This window comes from Pinus tabuliformis, chromosome 1_2, assembly GCF_031772625.1.
Source record: "Pinus tabuliformis cultivar Carrire ecotype Pingquan chromosome 1_2, CPIR1, whole genome shotgun sequence".
Lineage (NCBI taxonomy): Eukaryota > Viridiplantae > Streptophyta > Pinopsida > Pinales > Pinaceae > Pinus > Pinus tabuliformis.
This window is the reverse complement of record NC_142298.1, coordinates 120225732-120252696: the sequence shown is the minus strand read 5'-3', so window position 1 is coordinate 120252696 and position 26965 is coordinate 120225732.

Below are 26965 nucleotides of genomic sequence, written 5' to 3'. Positions count from 1 at the left end.
ACAAGTCAATCCATGTGAGAATTGCGCTGAAGTCGAACATGGAAAGACATCGCTTGATTACCGGCCAATGATGTAAACCGTTAACAAGCGCGAGAGGAATCACCGATAATGATGATGACCCTCAAGGTACGGCAGTACAATCCACGTGGTGTGAATAAAGGACTTGTCGTTGAACACCACGTAGAATCTTTCGGTCGAAGGTCATTGATGTATACCTGTCGCCGGAAGTGAGAAACTTGCCATTGAGGCATGCAAGTTTCAAAGTACTGAGGGGGGTGTTCCTAGATCAACTCCTTGGATAATGAGCTGATGTCGACAAGGAGCGATCCGTCAAAGGAGGGCCTTAATGAATCCCACATCAGTGACGCGGAACGGAGCTAATGATTTTAATGGAGGTGAAAACAATCTGTGAAATATGATTCAGGGTGGCGGTCATGAAAGGATGAAAGATGATGCATGGTAGTGGATGGGACACGGTTGACTCTTTCTGAACGACATCTCTTGAACATATAACGACACTGATGCGATGGATCGGTAGCATTACCCCAAATGTGGATGGTTTGGCGAGACCATGGTGATGAGACCGGTGAATGAAACAACCCAACCCGATGTGGTACGGAGGAAAAGTGTCATGTTCAAGAGCGACTTGCTACCATTAAAGCTTTGAGGTTCTCCCAATTTTTCCCCAGTCATTTTTGACCAGTACCTCTTTATTTTTGTCAATCTTGAGGAGGATAACATATGCTTGTTCTATAACCTGCCCTTCGGGCAAGCCCATCGCTATGTTTTAACGAGCCTAGCGATAGGGAAACTCGTTCTCGTCTAAAGACAAGTTTGTCGCTATTTAATCATTTTAACGAGTCTAACGACAAGGAAAACTCGGTCCTTTTCATTTTTAGAGAGTCTGAAAAGGTACATAAAGTCAACTCCACAATTCCTTTTTCGTCATCTAATCCCTTAAGTCCGAAAAAGTATAAAACAATACGAAAGGGATGAGTTTTCGATAACTTTAACGAGCCGAATAAAACAAGCGCTCGACCTTTTTGTGCAATAATCCCTCAGGTCCAAAAAGATTAAAATCTAGAGGAGGGATAGCTCTTCCAGTCCTTTTAACAAGCTGGAAGGCCAAAACTCGGCAAACTTTTCATATTTTACGAGTCAATTGAAAAGAGCTCAAAGAAGACTCGTCTTTTGAGGAATGAGTGATAAATAGGGATAGCAGCAGATTCCAGGTACAGGTTGGAATTTTCCAATCACAGCAGTGTCACAAGGATGGCTAGGTGAAATCACTCTTCGCAGCTGTTCCTCAAAATGGGTAAACAATCATATGGAGGTGAACGATCGGCCAAATGAAAGTGGAGGTGGCAGGTGCAAACACGACCATGGGCTTTTTATGGCTGATGAATTTATGGTCTCAAATGGTTATTTACCGGTACTGGGTTCATTTTTTAAAGAGCTCGAATGCGCCAAAACATTGCTCAATCTTATGTTTATTTTTTAACGAGCATGAACTATGTGCTAAAACTGCTCGGATCTTCGCTTTTCTAATTTTTAACGAGCATAAATTCCGCGGTAAAACTGCTCGATATACCAGTCATAAGATAAGAAATGTCCCCTGTGAGATCTCTATTTTTTAAGGAGCTTTATCTCACGAAGCTATGCTCCTTCTCCTTTCTTTATGCAAGTTCGGAAACGGCTAATCCTACGAGTTTAAAGGGTTAGACCTACAGGTTTAAAGGGAGGACCTAAAAATTTAAAAAAATAAATAGTCTTCCCTTGCTTGCACTCCAAAAGGTTGCATGCCCCCAGGTATAAAATACAATTTCAAGGCTACCCCTACTTATCCGTCAAAACATTTGTTTTAAAGGGTGAGGCTTACCTCTTTCAGGCTACCCAAAGATTGTTCTGTTAATCTTTCAAACTGAACACTTCTTCGGCGATGTCTACCTAAATAGACAACGGTGAATGACCCTGTTCCATCAAACACATAACTTTGAAAAAAGAATCCTTTTCCAGAACAACCCCTCTTCCATCCACAGACGGGGTACGGACTAGTCATATTCTCTCGCGGAAATTCTATATTATACCCAACGTTTTCTCTGCCCGAAGCAGACCAGGATGCATGCCCCCTGGGTTCCAGTCCCATCTTTCCGAATCACTCGCACTCATCGGGAAGGAGGACTGGGGGTGGAGACATTTCTTGATTGAATAGACCATTCAGGGTTGGTATGTGACTATTTGCGATGCGTGATCCCGGAAATGAAAGTTGGTCTACGAGCTTGACCATTCTTCCTTCGTGTGGAAAACACATTACTCTAAAGAGTGAGGAGACTATTGCTCCCACGCAATATATATAGTCTCGTCCAAGGAGTAGGTTATAATCCAAGGGTCCTTGGACGACCATCACGTTCATTTGAATGGCCTTCCCTTTCAATGTAATAGGCACATTGGGGAGGATCCGTAATGGTCGACTGGTTCCTTTATCGAAACCCGAGAGATTTCTTATCTCAGGCAAAAGCGCCGGGGAACCCAGTTCTTTCCAAGCAATAGAGGAAAGGATACTCACAGATGCCCCTTCATCAATGATAGTTCCGGCCATTACCATTCTGTATATTTGAACTATGATTCTGAATGGTATACTGGCTGGCAACCGGGGTCTGCCTAGTTGGTTCCAATCAAAGGACACAACCAGGTTGCTTAGTGGTGGGACAGAATACACGGCTGGATATGACCCTGACGATGTTCCTTCCTGCGATAAAGGAATGGGCGCATTGCCCTGACGCTCGTCAGAGTCTGTGTTGATGAAAAGAATCTGGATGGTGTCATCCTTATTCTCTTCAGTGAGGGTGTCATTTGAAGATGAATCTTCAGTGACGGTGCCATTTGAAGGTGAAACTTCTGAAGGGAGAACCGGGTCAACTGCCGTATCGACCTTTGGACTTTCATCCGGTCTGGATTCAGTAGGTTCATTTTCAATGATTGACGCTTCAGCTGACCACTTGAGCGGGCCAGCTGTATTCTCAGCCAACGAAGGACTTGGCACGAGTTTTTTGTATCCAGGAGGAAGTCTCAACGGTGAAACCGGACGATCTTCCAAAACTCTCTTCGCTTCGTCTAAGAAGGGACAACGGTGGATGGCGTGATCGCCTTCACACAGTCTGCAGGGGAATCTTGCTCCCCCTCTTTGTCTTGAACCTTAACTTTCGTTGGTTGATGGTAAGCATTCAACATGGCTATCAGAGGTTGATGCTCCCGAATTGTGCAAACGAGGGGACCAGTCCCTTAGTATCCGGGGAATACAGGGACAATCTCTATGGAACTGGTCTCCTCTACATATGACACATGGAGATTTAGGCCCTGTCTGTTTTGTGTGTGGATTTTTGTCAGATGTCTTTTGCTTGCCCCCAGTCGCCTTATGCTCCTTCTTCTTCTTCTCTCTCTTTTTCTTCTCCTTCTTCTCCACGGGAGCTTGGATTTCGCCGGCTCTACCTTGCGAAGATGAAGGATTGGAGGAAGAGTTATAGGAAGTAGAAGGCTGGTGGGTAGCTCTAGACTGATCTAACTGTTGACTCGACTGTTCAGGAACCATGGTGTTCTGAACTACATTGGTTGAAAATAGCCAAATTGGCAGGCCAATTGTCAGTCCTGGAAGCGACAATGTGGCCATGTGGGGTGCACCAACTTCTCCCCAAGAGGAGAAAGGACTAGGATTTCCATCATGGGGAATTCCTTGGTTGGGGCATTCCATGTTCTCAACCTACAGATCAATGCAGGAATGGGAGGTGATTATGTTCCGTTTAAAATAAATTTTACAACGACGCTTTAGACACAACTTGCTTTTTCACTTTTTAAGAGTCGAGAAAAAGCTAAAGATGACTCTAGTCTCCTTCAATGTTTTAACGAGCCCAAAGTGACAAATGCTCGGATGGACTTTTTCAGTTATAGAGTTTGAAAAAGGCCAAAAGAAACTACTCTGGAGTTCTAGGCAGAGGGTGTGCCAAACTTTTCGCAAAACCACAGAATACGTTTTACGGTACGGGTGGTCAATCTTCGTGAATGCTGTGTTCACTGCATTGCGATCAGTAGGGCGGCTGACACGGCTTCCTATGGATAAAGGCTTTGTTCCTATAGGGGTCTCCCAATATATACGCGACGGTACGTGGGAGCACAAGTCCGTATTGATACTTATCGCTTCACCGTGGAGGAATCACCCAACCACTCAACGCTAAGATATCACGTTTAACGACGCCGGAACACGTCTCTAGCTTAGACCTCTATGTGTTTGTGTTATGTTTCAATGCATTGTTATGTAAATTCAATTCATTTTAGGTTGATCTTGTTTAGCAGTTTGCCTTTATGGATCACCACGAGATGTATGGTACAACTCCTAAATGCAGTCTAAGATGATAAGCAAGCTTTTCAATCTTTCAACTTTGAAAATCTTAACTACTGAGGGAAAAGAAAGACATCATCTTTTCACACAGATCATAGAGCACACACTAATGCACTTTTTCCTAAATCAACATGCAAGCTGTCAAAATGCACATGCACAATGCAGGTATTTCTTTTCTCTTTCTTAATGTTGATGCATTACAAAAAGAAAGTTGTTGTATAACTTTGAATTCAATTTCAAGTGAAAGAAAACAAGCTTTTGTCCAAAATCAAAAGACACCTTAAGATTTACTTGTTTCAATACTAGAAATATATAAATTCAAACCATATGACGAAAGCAAAAGTTCAATCAGCTATGAACAGCAAACAAACTAACTCTTAAGATCAGAACGACACTTATCACAGGTCTAGATCTAAGAGGCCACAGCAAGACTAGTTCACTTTCGTTATGGGAAACTGCAAATGATGTAAGAAATACACAAAGAACAAATACAGTTTCTTTATACAAACGAGGCAGAATAGTGGCAAAGAGAGGTGGTTTCAGATAGGTACATTGATTGATAACAGGCTGCAAAAACAAGGATGAAAACAGGGCAACAGAAAGCAGAGAACCCCAGTTGCACAAGGCCTAACTGGTTCAGCGCAGGTAGAACACTGTCAGTCTGACATTCAGCGTAGGTAGCCCCTTCGGGACCTGCGATGAAATGCAGACTACCTTCACAGTGCCTGCAATGAAGAGAGAAACTCCCGTTTCTCTTGGTTTCCGGGTTACAGATTTCTCAAAAATCAACAGTTTTTGGCCAAATCAAAGCTATCAATCTAGTACACACTAAAGGATGAAAAGGAGGATGAAAAGTTATCACTAAGAGCTGTTCAGAGTCCTTGTGGATCAGCTCTTCAAATCATAAACATGCCCAGAAACTGAGCTAGAGTAGCTGCCCTCTACTTTGCATTTGAAAGATCCAAATGCAGTTCGATTCAGTACTCCCTGTGTTTAGGAAATGAATAGCAAAAACACAAACAACCAACAAGATACGATCCCCAGCGGAGTCGCCAATTTGTTGTTGGGAAAAGTATCCAATACAGAATGACCCTGTCCCACTCTAAGGGTGATAGTACCTCAGCAACAATCAAAGCAAAGCTATCTAAGATTTCTTCTTTATGAAAGTAAAATAGGGGAGAAAGAGATCCACTAACCGATGTCTTTCGCTAACGGTTGATCCAATCTTCTCTCCTTGCTGCTTGCTCCCAACTTCTTGCTCTTTCACTGGCCCAGCTACACCAAGATCCTGCAAAATGGCAAGAGAGGGAAACTACAAGAAGCATACATTCATAATTGATTCAAGGATTAGAATAAATCAAATACACAAGTATAACAATACATCATTGAGACACATGCATATAGAAGAACCTCAAATGCTTTATTAATGGAAGAAGTAAAGTTCAGGAAGTGATACAACCATAAGAGGCCCAATCCAGCATCACCTTCCCAGCAGAAAGAAATCTCCTCTTCACCTCCTTCAAAGCAAATCACCCAATAGTTCTAAACTCAAACCAACAGCAATTCTTTACATTCACAAGATTCCTGCCTCCCTAGACCTCATGAGAGAGATCTATATATAGGAGTTTTGGAGAAAGGATGAGTCAGCTTGAGGCTGGCATGAAGCTGACTAGTGTCCTCTCTCACTTCAGTTATTCTTCAGTTCTTGAGTCCACTTGGAGGTTCTTGCTTCCACTTGGAGATCTAGACCCTCTTACTCATCACCAGTCGAATTCCTTGATCCAAGTGTCATTTTGGAAGCTTCCTGGGCATTGACACCTTGAGGAATGACTGTGCCACATGTCCCAACTCGCCCAGCGTAGGTATCCTTCTTTGCAGTTGACATTCAACGCAGGTAGACAGTGGAGCACTTGAAATTCAGCGCAGATGCTCAGTGGAGCAGTTGACATGATCCAGAATTGCCTTGTTTTTTAGTGTTTTTAGGTGGAGAACTGATATTCAGTGCTGTGGTTTGTTGACCTTGTTCCTCTAGGGGTAGGAACAACATGTTTAGGGACTTTGGATCCCTTAGATTATGGACATTTCATGCTTCATGACGTAAGGCACAAAAATGTCTATAACAGCTACGACAACAAAATTCTTGTTTGAGTACATCTTAACTAGATTTGGTTGTTCGAAAGTATTGACGAGTGACAAGGGTATGCACTTTCTGAATAAAACAATCAATGTGATGACTAAAGAATTCCAGGTCTATCGTCAGAAGAGTACACTGTATCACCCACAGGCCAATGGAATTGTTGAAGACTTTAATAAGATTTTGGAGAATGCACTGATGAATAGTTGTTACGTGCAGCGAAATGACTGGGATGTGGGTATACCTACAGTACTATGGGCTTATAGGAAAAATTGTAATAAGATGACAAGGAAAACATTGTTCATATTAGTATATGGGGTCGAAATTGTAATGCCGATGGAGTATATTGTGCCTCGTTTATCAATAGCAGCCCTGAGGGATATGGTGGATCATGAGGCCTTGGTGGAATGGCTCACATAGCTGATGGAACTCAAAGAAGATTGATGTTTGGCAAGATTACATGAAAAATTATAGAAGGAATTCGAAACAGAATGGCATGATCACCACATCAAGCTTCGCACGTTCAACAAAACGATCTCGTCCTCTTATATGATAGTAAATTCAGTAAATTTCTGGGTAAATTTCAAATGCATTGATTAGGACCATATATTGTGAAATACATTATAGATGGAGACGTAGTTCAACTCGTGAAGCTAAATGGGAAACCCTTCCCAAGAAGAGTTAATGGGATATGGTTGAAGTTGTATATAGGAGATCCTGCACAATGACTACATGAGAACACGATAGTCCTAGTGCTCCAGGCAGTTGCAAGGGAGCGTGGGACTATAAGCTACACTGCCCAACTTGGAGGACAACACAACAAGTAGGTTGCGCAGACAATTATGAAGATGCAACCCAGGAAGTTGTGCTTAGGAAGTTGCGCTATGGGGGAAGGTAGTAGGTAGCGCAGCTAGAAACTAACCATTAGATTTATTGCTCATGACTTGACGACCAGCAAACGGTTAAGTGGAGCTGGGTGGAAGCATTTAAGGAAAAAATATTTGAAGATCTGCCGCCAAAACAACATTTATTATCAGAAATTGGGGGGAACGGTTGGATTTGAATTCAAAACCCCCTATAAATTATGTGTAACGGTTAGATTTGAATCTCACTGTCTTTTACCTATGAGATGAGTGTTTTGGATAGAATTCCTATAGAAAATAAACATTTATCCCAAAGGCCACCAGTTGTTCATGGAGAGAATGACTACCACCAACCCCACCAAAGCCCTAGGTTTGGAAATAGTTGTGTGTGACACACCAGGACCAGAAGTATCAAGTGTAGACGCTATGCCAATGGTGCCCACAGTGCCGAGGTCGCCTAGGCCGAAAGAAACCATGCCAAAGGATAAACAACTTGCAACAGTAGAGAAGAAATCCACAGCCAAAGAAAAACATAAAAAGCCAGTGCCAGTGCACACATCCCGAAGAAAGCATACAAAGACATAGGCCAAACAGAAGAAAGATAAGCAGCCTGAGAGAGTAGTGGACCTAGATGCAGAAGATGTCCAGGGCACAGAGCATGTTGATGGTAAAGGAGCCGAACCCATGACAAGGCTCCCTATGTATATCCCTCTGTGGAAAGGAAAATAAAGGATCACAACTCACCCTGATGAGAATTTCCCCATATCCATGTCCTTTCTACTTGAATAGGTCCCCATTGAAGGCATGTGGCTCGCAAGGATTCCACCGTTAAAAATTGAGGATTGGGACCTCATAGACCATGCTAAGATTCCACACATGGTGATAGAAATTAGATGCAAAGGGTCTATTATGAGGAAACAAGTGTTACAACAATAGAGACGAAAGAATGGGTCCACATTGTCAAACAATCAGGGTTTCTCAATTTGCTGTGGGTGCCACATTATCACCGCACCCCTATTAATATGATATGTGTGTCATCTCCTCACACTAGTGCATGGTGGGTGTTTATGGCTAGGGTAGCCTATCCGCATTAGAGATATGTTAATTCATAGAATCATGCACCTACCTTATAAAGGTGCAAAACCGGCTAAGGGTTTTGGCGGAAAGACTGGGGAAAAATATCTTGCTGGGAGGATGAAGAGGGATTACAGCCTCCATAAAAAGTTGTGAGGATATTCCGTTATTTTCATCACAGACCAGCTAGTTCAATTGGCTACACAGATTTTAGTAGGGAAGGTGATGTGAAAATGCTGCGTAGATGAAGTTCTGACGCCTGTAGCTTCCCTTGCTACGTAGTGTGTGAAATGGATCTAGTTTAATTAGGCTAGATACATCTATGAGGAGTTCCTAGCAAACTGCCATGAGGCCCAAGATGAAACCAAGTCATTTCACTATGCTTGGTTTTTGTTGTCAATTGTGCTCGTTGCATGGAAATTGCAAGAGGATAACCAATTTCCTCCACCTGAGGAAGGATTGCCGGAGGCAGTGCAATTCTCTTCCTTATGGTCCACCAAGGACGCTGTGAGGATTGCAGAGATGAAGATATTTTGACTTCTTATGCAAGTGGATCTCCACATCGCCATCAATTATCATCTGAGGTTGTCCCCAAAATTGTTCACGTAGTTGTCAGCTTATGTGACATTCAAGGCTGATTTCCACAGAGTCTATATCCAAGTGCTGAAGGATCCATAGGATAAATGTCAATAGTTTCCCTATTTGTTGTCAGAAGTAGATGTCCAGGAGATTGTATCGAAATGGACTGCAGAGTGGCATGCCCCATCGGACTTAGGTTCTATACCAAGCACAGGTGAGGAAAGTTATTCTGCACAGAAAATAAAGGATGTAGCTAAGAAAGTTGTGCATACACTTGCAAAACAATGAAAGAAGGAAGCTATAGAAAAGGCTCGTAGTGAGCAGGAACGCGCTGCTAAGGATCACGCAGAAGAAGAGCAACACGAGTTCCAAAAGGTGATAAGTCACCTACACCGGAGATAGAGGAAGAGTGGCTTCCAAGACAAGGTGGTGGAGGGGATGAAGAGAAGCGTACTCCCTTCATTTTGAAAAGATGTGGCATAGAGCAGCATGGAGGAACGTGAAAGAAGCAGAAACGAGATAGAACACGGGTTGATCCCATGGTACTAACCGAGGGTGACCTTGACAAGATCGGTCATAAAATTTGGGACACTGCCACAGAAGTGTTGCAATAGTTTTTGTAGAAATAAATGCAGATTCTTGGGGCCATTTAGAAGGATCTGTGAGAGTTTCAGCTCCAAGAAAATATAATCTAGGAATATGTTGGGAAGACGAGCGATGTGCAAGCTAGTCTAGTGCAAGGAAAGAATAAAATTGTAGAGATGGCCTAGCTGTAGGATGTGAGAGTATTCCTTTTTCTTGGAGGATGACCCTGTACCAAAAAAGATGAATAGCGCACACTAATTCACAAATTGACAAACATAGGATTGGACCTTGTTGTGCTATCCCTTGAATCTCCACATGCATTAATACAGTGAGTCAAGGAGGATCTTAGGATATGAGAACAACGAGCACTCAACGCTGTCAGCAAAATTAAATTCAATAATTAGCAAATGTTCATTGAAAAGACGTAAGCTCTAAAGGAAAAGGAGGCTCTATAGGCACACAGTTCACATCTAGAGTCAAAGAGAGTGCACGAGCTTCACATCCCAAATGATGCACAACCAGAAGCCAAAATCAGAAAACTAGCCTTTGGAGTGTGGGAGGCTAAAGGAGAAGTTTGACGAGTCACATTCGAGCTCAACTTGAAGATTATAGAGATGTAGTTAAATTTGCATCCCACAACTCTGCCTGAGGTCGAGGAGCGGCGCGAAGTTGCAATAAAGGAAGGCATGGCTAGCATGGATGCCACAGTCACAGAATGTGTGGCATTGTTCGAGTAGGCTATGGAGCTTGTGACCAATCTGCAGGAGGATTTGAGCCTGTAGACATTGAACAAAGACGTAAGGGAGCTACAAAACCAATATGATGAGGTGAGGGCGACTGCGTGCTCCTTAGCACCCCTACAACGCCTCTCCAAATTACATGAAGGAAAATAGTTGCTCACATAGGTGGAGGAAGCACAGAAGAAGGAGGCCTTGCTAAAGGCCAGGTTGCAGCCTTGGTTAGAGGAGGCTTATCAAGTCACAACTACCATTCAGGATAATCTTAAAGGACTACAACAGAAATATCAAATATTGAGGTTGGTCGTAGAAGCACCAGCCACTGAAAAATTGGTTGAAGAAGTTCAGCAGGCAACAACGTAGAGCACTGCCAAAGTTGCAGTGGTCTAGGTGGAGCTCAGGATCTTCGCAGTAATATCACAATAAGAGGCCGAGTCAATCTTTCTATTGGGGGCCTACTAGGATGGGGTCCCTTGGGATAGTTTTGGGGTTATGATAACCCAAGTTTTTGTAAATAATGTAAAGTCTCTGCAATTTATGGATGCAGAGTGCGTAGATGAATAGGAGTCAAAGGGGTTTAGCCCCTTATTTTGAATAAGTTTTTTGTCAGTTTTTAGATTCAATCATGGTCCATGTACCATGGAATTGTATTAAAAATACTATAAATAGGTGTGTATTAGAGAGCCTAAGGCAAGATAGAAGGAGGATAATTGGAGGTGATGTCAAGAAGAAGCAGGTAAGATAGAAGAAGAAAGGCTCTGCAGCCGAGTGCATAGAGGCCTAGGTAGAGTCCACAACTGAGTGCGCGAACCCCTGAAGCTGAGTGTGTTGGGTAGTTTTGAGTCTGTAACCCTGAATTGAAGATCAATAAAGACAATTTTATGAGAATTATTGCGTATTTATATTTATCTCTGTTAATGTTATATGTTGTCAATGGATGATGTGTTTTATGGAATATTGGTTGAATGTTATGAGATTCTCTTGAATAGGTATTAATGATGTACACAATGAATGTTTAAGTATTTTTTCAAAGACTCTTATGAATTCTCTGATGTTTACTAATAAGTTAAGTAAATTTGCAGGAACACTAAATTATATCTACTCTCTGATGCACATAGATAGGTGGGTGGACTATTAGAGGTCTGCAAGGACTGATCATAGACCTTCGTGAAGGTCTGAAGGCTATTTTAACAGGGTTGTAGCAACACTCCCTAATATTTTATCGATTTGCATGAAGGAATATCCGAGGCACTGAAATATATCACACTAGTCTTTGGATGAAGAGACATAGTTCTTTCATCACCCCCTACTGCTTCGCGTGAGACTGCAACCTGCGCTATGTGGGTTGTTGCCGAAAGGGCCAGTAGTGTAAAGTTTTGTTGGTTGGTGCAGTTAACTCCAAACCTAGGTGAAGACCTCCTAAGCCAACAGAAGGGGATGCAAATCCTCCACTCAAGGAATTTGTTTCCATGTTTGAAGCATGTTGATCTAAATTTTGTGAGAATTGTGTTTATCGAAAATAGAAGAGAGTCAAATTTCTCAGAGTTAGGAAAAACAAAAGAGTGAAAAATTATATTTTATGCATGAAAATGCATGGGGAATGACTCATGTATCATCAATTGGTGGCTCTAGGTATTGTGTTACTTTTATTGATGATGCAACTAGGAAAACTTGGGTTTATTGCATTCAAAATAAATATGATATCTTTCATACATTTATGAAATTGAAAGCTTTGGTTGAAAATGAGACAGGAAAGAAGTTTAAGTGTCTCAAATAAGATAATGGAGGTGAATATTGCAAGAATGACTTTGATAACTACTGTTCAGACCATGGAATTCATAAAGAGAAGATAGTTCCAAGGTCTCCACAAGAAAATGGTGTGTCGAAAAGGATGAATAGGACAATCATGGAGAATGTAAGTTGTATGAGATTGCATGTAGGATTTCCTTTATCATTTTTGGTAGATGTTGTAGATACTATTGTTTATCTAATAAATAGAGGGCCTTAAAGTTCTTTGGATGATGGTATTTAAGAGGAGGCATGGAAAACGAAGAAGATAAACTACTAATTTGTAAAGACTTTTGGTTGTGAAGTATTCGTCCACATTAATAAAGAAAATAGAACAAAGCTTAAGGAAAAATCAAAGAAGTATACCTTTGTTGAGTCATGAAATGGGTATGTAATTACTATTAATATCATCATTCTTTTCCTTTATTCTTATCTTTTCTATATCCTAATGTTTTAATACATTAAAAAATTATGGTAAGAAATGAAGGAATTATCTGCACTTACGGCTTAGCTAATTATTACCCTTCTTTATGCAAGAAAACAAAAAAGGGACAAATGTTGTTCCCTAACGAAGGAACAACAAAAATCAACAAGCCAAGGAAGGAATGCGGTGGTTACGATCAAGCCTAAAGGTGAATCAGGAGAATCAGCGTGAGAAAGGAAAGGATGTCTAAAGATGGAAATCAGTTGTGAATCCCTTAGGATCGGGAGATCCTAAGGGATCGCATTTACCATTTATCTTTTACCCTTTCTGATTATAAAAGGAGACGATTGTAAAAATAAAAGGGGAACCTCTACTGTTATTGAATTTGTAAGTTTAATTATAGACTCTTGCTATTAAGAGAACACAGTGATATTGTAATGCTACTTATATTCTATGATTAATACATAAGTGAAGATGTTGTTCCCTCAAGCTATCCGAAGTAACATAGCAGTGTTCACTCGTGGCTAAGGGCCCAACTTCTGGTGGATTCAACTGCTTTCTTTGTGTCATAAATTTCCAATTCTCACAAGTGTGATGGTTTGATAGTATTATTGATTTCTATGATTTTATCTCCTTCGATGTTTATTGTTTTCCGGTGTTGAAAAAATATCTTTGCTTTATATGACTTACCGTATTGTTGTTGATTCAACTCACTTTCATTTCGGATTGAGTCACTTAGATAAATATTCTACTTGATTTAATCAACTGTAAAGAGTATTAACTATCACTGTTGGACTCTCAGATTGATATCATTGTTGTTTAGATTATTTACTAAAGAGTGAGTTTGATTTAGATTAAACCAGTTCAGAAGAGACGAGTTATTGATACTGTACTCTCAGTTGATACCATTGCTAGTTGAATTGCTTGAGTAAGAATTAATTATGATTTTGGTAGAAGATTGAGTCTTGAAGTTCAGTTGTTATATTCCCTTTAATGACTACTGTTGGAATTTATTAGATGCATCTATTTAACTCTTGTATTCAAAGATCTATACTGCAATTTAGGGAACATTACTCTCTGAATTAAATAGCAGCCACATATTGTGTACACTCTTGAAATAAGAGGACTTGCCGGGATTGATAATTAATGTGAGGATAATTAGAAGTTTTAAAAGGCACCTATTATCACCCAACATTTTGGCGTCGTTGACAGGGAGAGTGTAGCCATTTATAAAGATTGATGTATATCTGATAATTCTTGTTGAGGAAGAATTGGGTATTGAAAATGGAAGGTAAGAACCTACGTAATGAGCAGGTAAAGTGCTTGCTCCTTCGCCCACTTTTTAGCACAATTATAGAAAATTAAAGTAGGTATTTGATGTTTCTCTGTTGAGAGAAACCTCGGTATTAAAAATGGAAGGTAAGAACCTGCGCATGGAGAAAGTAAAATGTCTACCCCCCCACCCACTTTCTAGCAAAATTGTTAGGAACTTAGGGTAGAGATAAACATTTGAATTGTTTGCATGAATGACGAAGAAGAAAAGACCCGAAAACAATCCAATTCCACTACCCAAACCTGAAAAATCTAATGGACCGATGACCCTTGGATGATCAACTTCCATAGCTACATCTTAAAGAAAGCTGAATATCAGCCATCAGTAGTTCCGAGAAACGTTGCTTCTAGACGACCTACTGTGTCCCTTTGGGCCATAGGCTCACCATCTGTAGCCTACATTGAGGTCCACAACAAAACAGTAGGAACTAACCAGAGTTTTCAACAAATTGAAAATTCGCACCCAGTTTCCTCACAAGGGAATTCTTGTAATATTCGTGAAGGAGGAGGAGAAACAGGGGAAACATAGGAGTCAAGATCCCCTCAGGTAGTAATTGAGCAAGGAACACCCAGTATCCCAGACCGAGGGAGTGTTGTTAAGATCATTCCCACCCCTTCTAATCACCCTAGGAATAGCTCTCTAGAGATCCTAGAAGGGTACTGGCATATATTTGATCAAATGGCCAACAACCCACAAGCACCCCAGACCTCTACATTATAGTATCCCATCATTGACACAACTGTCAACGCACCCATGAAAGCTATCCCTCTCCAAAATATTCCCACCTTTCATGGACTCACATCAGAGGATCCAAATGCATTTCTGTTTGAATTTGATATATTATGTCGGGGTTATGATTATACCACTGACCCCCAGAAACTAAAGTTGTTTCCCTCTACATTAAAAGGAGCAGCCCCGTGTTTGTTTATAGGACTAGGTGGGGGCACAATAAATGATTGGGATCAAATGAAAACCGCTTTCCTTAAAAAATATCAGGACTATTGCAGATCTAGGGAATTGAAAGATGAAATATTCCAAATGGTAGCAAGACCTAGTGAAACGTTGGAAGAATATGTGGAATGTTTTCAATATAACCTCCAGCAGTCTCCCTATGCAACTCTGCCTTTGCCTGATAATGTGCTAAAAACTACACTAATTAAAGGGATGAAAGAACAATTGATAAAGACATTAAATATTATGGGTAAATGTGATATCTATCAAGAAGACTATGTTGATATTATTAAATTGTGTATCAGGTGCTCAAGAGGCAATACCAGAATGAAACCGGCAGAATGCAACATGACCACCAGGGACAACAAAATCTCTGGCGAAAGCATCACTCATGCAGAAATTGGCAACCTGCTAGAGGATTTCAAAACAGATATCTTGGGAACTTTGACAAAGAAATTAGACATCATGCAAGCCAAGTAGAAGCAGGCTGAAGTAGAACAAAACTTGGTGATATTTTGTCCTTGATGCAGGAAAAAGCATAGTCACAAAGAAATCCTGCTGGATATGGTACAAACCTGTGCCATACGTACCAAAGATCACGACACAGAAAGTTTCCCATGACTCCCAGGGTTAAAATAAGTCTATAAGGAGGAAGAAGAAGAAATAGAACTAGTCTACATGCTAAATCAGTGTCGCCAATGGCAACCATGACAAACAGGTAAGCCTACTGACCCACCTTCTTTCTTTCAACCCTCGTAATATAATTCATAATAATACCCAGGAGCTATGTGGCAGAACTAGCCACCTTTTCCTAACTAGTCACAACAACCATTCTCTATGCCACCTTGGTCCAACCAATCAAATCAAAACAACAATTGGCCAAATTCCTCTTACTTCCCACCATTCTGGCAGAATAATGCGTATCAATCTTAATGACCACCTCTATTTCACAAAACCAGAGTTGGCAGTCAAGCTAGAAAAGACCTACAAACCAGCTAGCAGGAACAATCCCCCTACCTCAACCTACACTATTAGCACCCTACACATTGCAATAGAACCCTCAGACCAACCAATGACCATAGCTCCCAACCCAACCCAACTTGAACCCCAACAACAAACCGATCAAGTCTGTGCAAATTATTGAAGGACTAGAGCCAGAAACTGAGTTGAGGGAGTGTAATGAGCTTAAAGTAAGGTCTGGATGGATAATAACATTAGAGGGGGATAAAAATATATAAATTGAAGATCTGTTACCTATAGAACAAGCACCACAAGTGGAGAATATGGTTAAATAGAAAGCTCATGATCAAACTATTATCTCTTCTCCACCATTCCCAGAGAGATTAATTATAACCTGCTCAATTGAATATCCTGATTTTGATCTTCTAGGAGAATTGAAAAATTTGTGTGTAAAAATACCTCTCTTCCAAGATATTCAGGACATCCCAATTTATGCTAAAACTGTTAAGGAACTGTGTATGAAAAAGCCAAAAAGAAAATAGAAACAAGCCCAACTTTCCATGTAGTTCATGCTTTGTCTGATTTATTATCAGGCAGAGAAACACTAGTAAAATATGAGGACCCAGGAAACCCTATAGTCATGGTACAAATAAATGGATGCTCCTTCCCCAATGCATTAATTGACCTAGGAGCAGCAATCAATATTCTCACAACAACAACCTGTCAAAAACACGGCATTACATCCTTGCACCCAACCACGACCTTGTTGGAACTAGCTGACTGATCGATAGTCAAACTAGAAGGCACATTAAAGGATGTAATGGTATATGTAGATTCTTGGGAATACCCAACATATTTTTTGATCATCAGTCCTAGAAACCGCCTAGAAGGACATCCCCTAATCTATGCTATTAATAAATTCAGACATTATATAACAGGATACCCTGTGGTTTTGTATACCGATCACTCTACTATTAAATATCTAGCTAATAAACATGTTACAAATGGAAGAGTGATAAGATGGTTGATCATTTTGCAGGAATTTGACATAGCAATCAAAGATCGACGAAGAAAAGAAAATGAAGTAGTAGACTTCCTTTCACGTATGCCAAATACAAACGACTTGGGAATAGTAGAAGACCAGTTCCCTGATGAAAACTTATTCACGGTCATCGTGAAAACACCATGGTACGCGGATGTCGCAAACTACCCAGTAGTGGGAAAATTACCCAAGCACTTGACACCTAGTGAAAGAAAATAAATAGTACAACATAGCACTAGGTTCTCCTGGATCAGAGGATATTTATTTCATACAGGGGCCGATATGCACATTCGAAGATGTGTCAGGGAAGACTAATTCTTTGACATCCTGAAAGATTATCATGATGGGCCTTTCGATGGACATTTTGTAGACCGTAGGACTGGTCACAAAGTCTTACAGATCGACTATTATTGGCCCACTATTTTTAAAGATGCCAAGAAGTTTGTCCAGGCATGTGATAGTTGCCAAAGAATGGGATGGCCTGGGTAGTCTCATGAGATACCCCTGCATCTGGAGTTAGTCATTGAGCCTTTTGAGCGATGGTCATTAGATTTCATTGGTCCAATAAACCCATTATTTAATCAAAAGACATACATACTATTTGCAACATAATATGTGACTAAATGGGTGGAGGCAGAAGCATTACCAAGGGCAACGGAGGACTTAGTAATCCACTTTCTTTTCCAGTTGTTCATGCAATATGGCTTGCCTAGAGAAATAATCATGGATGGAGGGCCACAGTTTATAGGCCATAAGATTTTTGCGACATTAAAAAATCATCATGTCATGCACATAATCACAACTCCATACCACCCGCAGGAAAATAGCCAGGTAGAAAGTACCAATAAAGTAATTGAGGCAATATTCATAAAGACAGTTGCATCACATAGATGTGACTTGGCTACCCGATTGCCAGAAGCCCTGTGGACATACCACACGACATGGAGAAATACCATGGGATATTCCACATATCTGCTAGTGTTTGGCAAAGAACCTATCTTCGCAATCGAATTTGAAAGTTAGACATTGAGGATAGCTCAGGAGGTAGGCTTGGACTTAAATGAAGCACAGATTGATAGGCTACATCAAATCAACAAATTGGATGAAATCCAGCTATCAACTCTTCAGCATACTGCACTAATCCAACAACAAAGATTGAAATGGCATGATGCCCTTATCACGAAGAAGATCTTCCACGAAGGTGATTAGGCACTTCTGTATGATTCTAGGTTCCAGGATTTCTTGGGAAAACTCCAGACCACATGGTTAGGCCCTTATGAGATACAAGAGATGCATGATAATGGCACCCTCACATTAGCCACCATTGATGGGTCTAGCTACTCTTTTAAAGTGAATGGACATCGAGTATGCCTCTATCACAAACCGCTTGCCAAGGAGTCCTTTTGCCAACAGCTATGGGAAGATTCCATTATACGAATTCTTGCTGAGGAGGGCAGCCTGTCCACAGCATCAGTCCAGTGAAAAATTTATTTGTTTTTTGTACTTAAATTCTCCTTTCTGTTTGATTGAATTTGCTTGTATAATAAATTGTATATAAGTTTGTTTTTTCTATTTTTCTTGTTGTTCCCTCTAAGGAACAGTCGTTGTTCCCTCTAAGGAACAACAATTTTGCGTGCAATTTTTCCTTCTTTTTCTTCTTTTTTTCTTGTTGTTCCCTTTAAGGAATAACCTCTGTTCCCTCTAAGGAAAAACAATTTTGTGTGCAATATTTTACTTTTTTTTCTTCTTACTATTCCATTTAAGGAACAGCTGTTGTTCCCTCTAAGGAAAAATCGTTGTTCCATCTAAGGAACAACCATTTTGTGTGCAATTTTTTTCTCTTTGTTGTTCCCTCTAAGGAACAACTGTTGTTCCCTCTAAGGAACAACTATTCTCTTCTCTAAGGAACAACAGATGTCCCCTCTAAGGAATAACCACTGTCCCCTCTGAGGAAAAACAATTTCAGTGTGTAATTTCTTTTCCTTGCTATTCCCACTAAGGAACAAATGTTGTTTCCTATAAGGAACAACTGTTGTTCCCTCTAAGGAACAACAATTTCTGTGTGCAATTTTTTTTTCTCTCTTACTATTTCGTACGAGGAACAGTTGTTGTTCCCTCTAAGGAACAATTGTTGTTCCCTCTAAGGAACAACCGCTATTCCCTCCAAGGAACAGTCGTTGTTCCCTCTAAGGAACAACAATTTCGGCATGAATTTTGTTTTGCTGTTCCAATTTTTGGCATGTATTTCCCTTCCTGTTCCATATAAGGAAAAACTATTGTTCCCTCTAAGGAACAACAATTTTCGTATGTATTTTCTTTGTTGCTCCCTACAAGTAACAATTGTTGTTCCCTCTAAGGAACAACACCTTTCGGCGTGTCTTTCTTTGTTATTCCCTATAAGGAACAACATTTTCCGTGTGAGGTTTCCTTTTGCTGTTTCCTTTAGGAAATAGCATTTTGTGAATATTTGTTGAGAACACCCTTTCTTCCCTTTGCTCACTCTTTATGATCCTCTACAGAGCACAAGTGTACAAATATATATGTAAGGATACAAATCTGAAGTTTACTGGAACAAGCAAATATATTGAATATTATCATCTTTAACAAGATTGCTTTGTATTGATCGAAAAAGAAAGGACACAACCATCTATATCACTTCATTGTCCTCATTTCCATTGTAAATATTGATTCATTATCTGTACCATGCTGGTTCTCCCCTACCCCTATAATTCTCTCTGTTCATTATCATCAAATAAGGTTGAGGGAATACTTTTTTCCTATTGATATGTTCAAACTTCTTCCGCCATCCGTACTCCTAAGGAGTGTTGAGCACCCTCTATATATAAATAGGAAGTGATATTCTAAAAATAAAAAAAAAAAAAAAAAAATAGAAACATATACATATGTTTACTAATAATTCTATGATTTGTATAAATGGAGGATAGGGGGTCTCATCACGATCCAGCCTACCATGATCATAAGGAAGCAACAAAGTGGCATTCCCACTATGGCCACCACAATAGGGATATGATCCAATGAATGCATCAAGAAATAAAGTCCTTAGAAGAGGAGGTCTCATTACGAGCCGGCCTGTCCACTTTTCACTCCTTCCCAGTGAATGGCAATGTGTTCATCTGGTTACCATGCCAACACATTAGTATCTACTCTGATATCATAATGCACTTCCCCAATTATACATAGAGGATCATGGTTGCAAAGGGTGAGAAAGAAACTCTGTCGAGGCTATAGACGCCTACAGTCAACAGAAGCTCTGCTGATGGTATTGAAGTCATATTTTCAACATCAATAGTTATTATAATTTTATTTTCTTATTTTTTATATTTACTACAGAGGGATTGTGTTCCTAATTTATTTTGAACCTTTATGCATGCAATACCTTTTAAAAATCAATCATAGTAGCTTTAAGTTAAATGATGATGGTAATGTATCTTTTCGGTGTCAGTCGTCCTTTTTCCTTTTCGAATCACCTCACGACATTTCCTTTCATTAATATGCATACCTTGCCACTTTCATCATCCCTGTACTTTTCCGTGAGCATGTTATTCCTTCACTCATTCGGTCGAAGGCGAGCTATTATTTCAAAGGGGGGCGAGGAGCAACCTCCAATGTACTTATGCATGCACGTCAGCTCTTTATTTGATTTTGCAGGGCAATACAACATTCCATGATCACCGAGTATGTGGTATAATAGCATGTCCTAGATAACGATATTTATTCTTGTAAAGTATCATCAGATATAACCATTATAACAACTTGTTGTTCCATCACTAGGCTTTGTCTATTGTTGTGCTATCTCTACCACACTTACTTTTTGTAGAATTCAGGCAGTATGGAGGAAGAACAGTGTGCAGGGAGCCACTAATACTGGTTGTTTCTGATGCAACCAGAGAAATTTTAGCTTGAGCTGGGAGGATAGCATACTTCACGTGATTTCAGCCACCCAATGAAGAAATTGCCATTGAATTCCTACAAAATTTACAGAACGGACAATCCGTGGTAAGGGGTAGACAAATCACATTATCAGACGCTATGATAGTAGAAGTATCTGGGTTGCCAGCCGAAGGACTCGTATGGGTTAACAAACCATTGAAATTTCATGATGCCATCCAAGGCTTTAAGGATGAAGGACAAGAGCTGATAAAAAAAGGCAAAGACATCCAGCCATCTTCGCTTGGAGAACCATGGGGAGAGTTCACAAGGATCATCCAGAATTACATCACATGTGATGGATGCAAAAACATGGTACGGCCATGTCAACTTAAACTCTTAACAGTCCTGAAACAAAAGTGTTCTATGAATTTACCCGCATATTTGAATTTTCTACTACATGACACCGCTGAAAGGATAAAAAGGTCCCAACACATAGAGACCGTAGTAAGCCACCACTGTTTGATTAGGCTGATAGTTCGCTACAACCTGGACCAATAGCAATGAAGTTGGGAGGAACTAATATTTTCTCTCGAACGAGGTTTGCCTCTGCCTGCACCTAATCCTATTCCGAAAAGGAAGTCGACTACCCTTACAGCAGACATTCCCTAAAAGCATAGACATTCCACCAGGCTGAGGACAAACTTACAAGTGGCCGAAAATCCCCAGGGCAGTATCAGCTAGCCCATAGAACTATCCAATCTAGGAAGTGAGAAGTATTTGCAGTTAGAAGGATGGGATGACCCTGAATCAGACCATGGGGAAGAGACAGGGAATTCTGGAGATGAGGAAAGAAATTAATCAGGACCTCCCTCAATGTCAAATACAAGCACCCTAGGAGATTTATTACAAGATATCGAATTGGCCTAGATCCTGGCCAATATGAATGATTTTATAAAGCCTGAAAGCCCACTTAATTTTAATTTGGGAGCAACCCAATCTCTAGAGAACTCTGGCCATGACAGAATTATATCAGAAAATGTAAGCTACAAAGTAGAAACAAGAGCAGAGGCCATTCAAGAAGAGGTGAACCAACCTGGTGACATGTCTCTAGGAGAACCCAGCCAGGCATGCCTGAACGTGGAGAATATAGGCCAAACAAAAGGAGTAGAAATAAACTAGGAAGATGACTACCAATATGGGGACATGGTTCTTGTAGAACAGAGGCAGGATGAGCAACCAGGTTTGTTAGGAACAGAGACTATTAACAGAATAGTTGCTCCCTCAAAAAAGTATAGAGAAAAAATTAAAAATCTTAGGAAGGAACAATAGAGGCTTCGGAAAACGGTAAAAAGGCTCAAGAGAAAGATAAAGGAATTATCAACGGGGAAGGTTCCAAACAAAACATCTGAGACAATAAACGCAACAGCTCAAACTGAATTATATGAAAGAAGAACTACAGGGACTCAAATTGAGCCCATACTCACTCAATATGTTAAGGAACAACATGCAATTCTTGCATAAATAGCTACCCAGATAGAGGCTATACCCTCTTATGACTGAGCTATTCAGACGGAGGTGGTACCCTCCTATAACATGGCTACCCAGATGGAGACTTGGACCTCCCATCATAAAGGAACACAGACAATAGGCATTCCTTCTCATAAAAGAAGTACTCAAACAACCATTCAAGCCAATGATATCATGACGAGCAATGACCCCAGTATATTGAATCTTCAAGAAGATTTAACACAGGCTCGACTTGCCATAGAATGGTTTGAACAAGAAACTGTCTCCCAACAAAAATACCAAGAATTACAGAGGCAGCTTCGGGACATGAATACATCAGAAAGCAAGACCTTCGACAAATATCAAAAAGCAGAAGAGAAAATTGAGAAAATGAAGCTCAGATTAGAGAAGGTCATGAGTCAAACAGACACTATCTGCTCATTATACACTGATGTTTTGGCATGCAGATCACCTGCCAGTAATTATGCCTTATTTTTGTTGGAACGATATTCGTTGTTAAAAATTAAAGTCGTGAGAGCTGGAAAACACATCGAATTAAAAACAATTGAGAATTTTATAATTTGTTGCAAACAGCATGGGATAAAATTTCAAAGGTTGCTTTGTGAATTTTACATACACAATTTTGTATTAGAGGAAGAGGTGGAAAATAACCCCAACCCTTTTGTGGGATATGTTCAATTCCAAGCCGTTATCTCATTTGTTGTCAATCAACTGAAGTTGTTCAAGGCTCATAATGTGTTTCAAAGACAAGAGCATGGATTGGACATTTGGGTTAGAAGTGAACCCAAGCACCCTTTACAAATGTTGGTCAATCACAACAGTCTAATGACAAGGGAAGGAGTGATCAAAATTTTGGGGCCTATTCAGAAAGAGATTGTACACAAGGGAGTAGAATACTTCCTCTCCATTCAGGAAATCTCCTTGGCTGCAGCCAAGCTCAAGTGGACAGTATCCACTAGTAATGTACATAATAGAGAGCCTTTTGATTATAAAAATTTGAAGCTAGCTGCAGATTGTTTTGTTAAATATAGAAATCTCATTTTCAGAGAAGGTCCTTATCCGATAGGATGTCCATTTTTTAGCCCTATCATTTGGTATCATGTTGAAGGTTATCGGGCTATATACGAATTGCCTGAAGGACAGACATGGCCCATCTTTGAGTTCTTGGCCAAGAACCATGGTTTTAGACCACTTTATGACATTCCTTCTCTAGCTTATTCTTTAACTTCTCTGTATACAAATTACTTACTTTTCATGAGGACATGAAACATTGTAATTAGGGTAGTATGTTGAGTCATGAAATGGGTATGTAATTACTATTAATCTCATCATTCTTTTCCTTTATTCGCATCTTTTCTATATCCTAATATGTTAATATATTAAAGAATTATGGTATGAAATGAAGGAATTATCTGCAGTTATGACTTACCTAATTATTACCCTTCTTTATGCAGGAAAATAACGGAAGGGACAAATGTTGTTCCCTAATGAAGGAAAAAATTCAACAAGCCAAGGAAGGAATGCGGCGGTTATGGTCATGGCTAAAGGTGACTCAGGAGAATCAATGCAAGAAAGGAAAGGATGTCTGAAGTTGGAAATCGGTTGCAAATCCCTCATGATCAGGAGATCCTAAGGGATCACATTTACCATTTATCTTTTACCCTTTCTAATTATAAAAGGAGATGATTGTAAAAAGAAATGGGGAACCTATGTTTTTATTGAATTTGTAATTTTAATTACATACTCTCACTGTTAAGAGAACACAGTAATATTGTAATGCTACTTATATTCAATATTTAATACATAAGTGAAGTTTCTGTTCCCTCAAGCTATATAAAGTAACTTAGCAGTGTTCACTGGTAGCTAAGGGCCCGACCTCTAGCGGATTCAACTGCTTTCTTTGTGTCATACATTTCCAATTCTCACAATTGTGATGGTTTGATAGTGTTCTTGCTTTCTCTAATTTTATATCCTTTGTTGTCTATTGTTTTCCGGTGTTGACAACATATCTTTGCTTTATATGACTTACCGTATTGTCGTTGATTCAGTTCACTTTCATTTAGGATTGAGTCACTTAGATAAATATTCCACTTGATTTAATCAACAGTAAAGAGTATAAATTATCATTGCTAGACTCTCAGATTGATATCATTGTTGTTTAGGTTATTTACTAAAGAGTGAGTTTGATTTAGATTAAATTAGTTCAGAAGAGACGAGCTATTGCTACTATACTCTTAGCTGATGCCATTGCTAGTTGAATTGCTTGAGTAAGAATTGATTATGATTTCCGTAGAAGATTGAGTCTTGAAGTTCGGTTGTTATATTCCCTTTAATGGTTGCTGTTGGAATTTATTAGATCCATCCATTTACTCTTGTATTTAAAGATCTATACAAAAATTTAGGAAACATTACTCTCTGAATTAAATAGCAGCCACATACTATGTACACTTTTGAAATAAGAGGATTTGCCCAAATTGATAATTAATGTGAGGATAATTAGGAGTTTTAAAAGGCACCTATTATCACCTAACATCTCCTAGCAATTCTACTGGAAAGTGGCTAGGGGAGTAGGCATTTTTCTTGTTTTATATGTAGGTTCTTACCTTCCATTTTTAATACCCAGTTCTCTCTCAACAGACAAGCATCAAATACCTACTTTGGCTTTCTATAGTTGTGCTAAAAAGCGGGCAGAGGAGCAAGCACTTTACTTGCTCATTACGTAGGTTTTTACCTTCCGTTTTCAATACCCAATTATTCCTCAACAACGATTATCAAATGTACATCACTCTTTATAAATGGCTACACTCTCCTCGACAAGGGCGCCAAAATATTGGGTGACAATAGGTGCCTTTTAAAACTCCTAATTATCCTCACATTAATTATCAATCTGGGCAAGTCCTCTTATTTCAATAGTGTACACAATATTTGGCTGCTATTTAATTTAGAGAGTAATGTTTCCTAAATTGCAGTAAAGATATTTAAATACAAGAGTAAACGAATGCATCTAATAAATTCCAACAGCAATCATTAAAGGGAATATAACAACTGAACTTCAAGACTCAATCTTCTACCGAAATCATAATCAATTCTTACTCAAGGAATTCAAATGGCAATGGCATCATCTGAGAGTATAGTAGCAATAGCTCATCTCTTCTGAACTGATTTAATCTAAATCAAACTCACTCTTTAGTAAATAATCTAAACATCAATGATATCAATCTAAGAGTCCAACAAAGTGTTGAAGCCCCGAAAATCGGGTCGACAACAAGGGGGATACCCACCCAGTCCGGACCTTGGTTGGCAGCTCCTTATCCGTTTGGTATAGCAGATCCGACTGGGGATAATGGGACCAGTTTCCCAATCTAAGGGGTGTGTGTGTGTGTGTAGAGTTGGATGGTGCTGATCTAGTTGTATTTTAATCTAATTTAATTCAAACTTCTAAACTAACTCTATGCTATTGTAATCTAATAAAAACAACACATCTAATCTACGCTAACCCGGGGTGTATTTCTTCTATTATGCGATCTAAAGAGATTTCGAACAATAACTGGTAATAAAAATCATTCAGCTATCATAAGAATAGAAATCAATTGAGATAAACCATTATGCATAAAAAGTTAAGGAAAACAGTTGTGAATAGCATATCGCATAATAAGTTATTCATATATTAAACACAAATAAATGACTCCACCGTACAGAAGTGCCAAATGGTAACCCACACATTCATGCATTAACATATAAACAACTGAAAACTGCATATCACTTTAAGAATATAAGCAGAAATTGGTCAAGAGATAAAAGTACCATTTATGACTGGTTCCACTCATAAGCTTCAATCAATAACGATTTATCTCTACTTGTTCTAACATCTACTAAGAGTACAAAAGTGCAACATCAGTAGCAGACATTAAAATGTAAACATCAATAAATCGTGATCCATCCATTCACCAAAAACCCCCTCCGCGGGTACAAAAGTGCATGTTCTGAGGACAAGTTTTTTGACAAATTTCCGGACCCTTCTCCAAATGCCTGAGAAGGGTTTAAATACTGCTAACTAATTAATATTAATTACATAAATTTAGGACACAGTTTCAAATGACTGCCCTTCTACTAAAGCAAATTTATTTCTAAAAATTGAATCTAATTTCTAACCGTTTCTGTATTTTCTCCTTAGTGCTGTAAGAAATGCAACATTCGCCTGGGAAGAGTTGGCTGTTTGTCTTCTCCTTTCGTTTGAGTTACGAAAATAGAAATAACAAGCGCTGGTACCGCTTTCTGACAAACTGGAAGATATTTTCCTCTGGCTTGGTGTATTCGTTGTGTGTATACTTGGTAATAACCCAAATTTCTCTCAAACAGATTGAGTTGTTGCTATTTCGGTTTCCGGCCTTGCGAATGACTGAACAAGTTAGGGACTTTGCTCTCTGAACAATTTTCTGTATTGAAAACTGCTTCTGTTCTTTGTTCCAAGCTTTTCTGGTGCGTTTTCCCTCTTTAGCATTTTTCTTTTTGCTTTACCCAGTCTAAGCTTCAGGATCTTTTGTAAACATGCTGCTTTTGTGCGCCTTTGAATCTGAGTCTTGGATAGTCTATTTCCGTCAGTATCTGTTGAGTGATACTCTGGAATCCGCGGTCCTGTTGCTTGTAGCATCCGTTTTCGAAGGCATCTCTTCTCTGTTCTCCG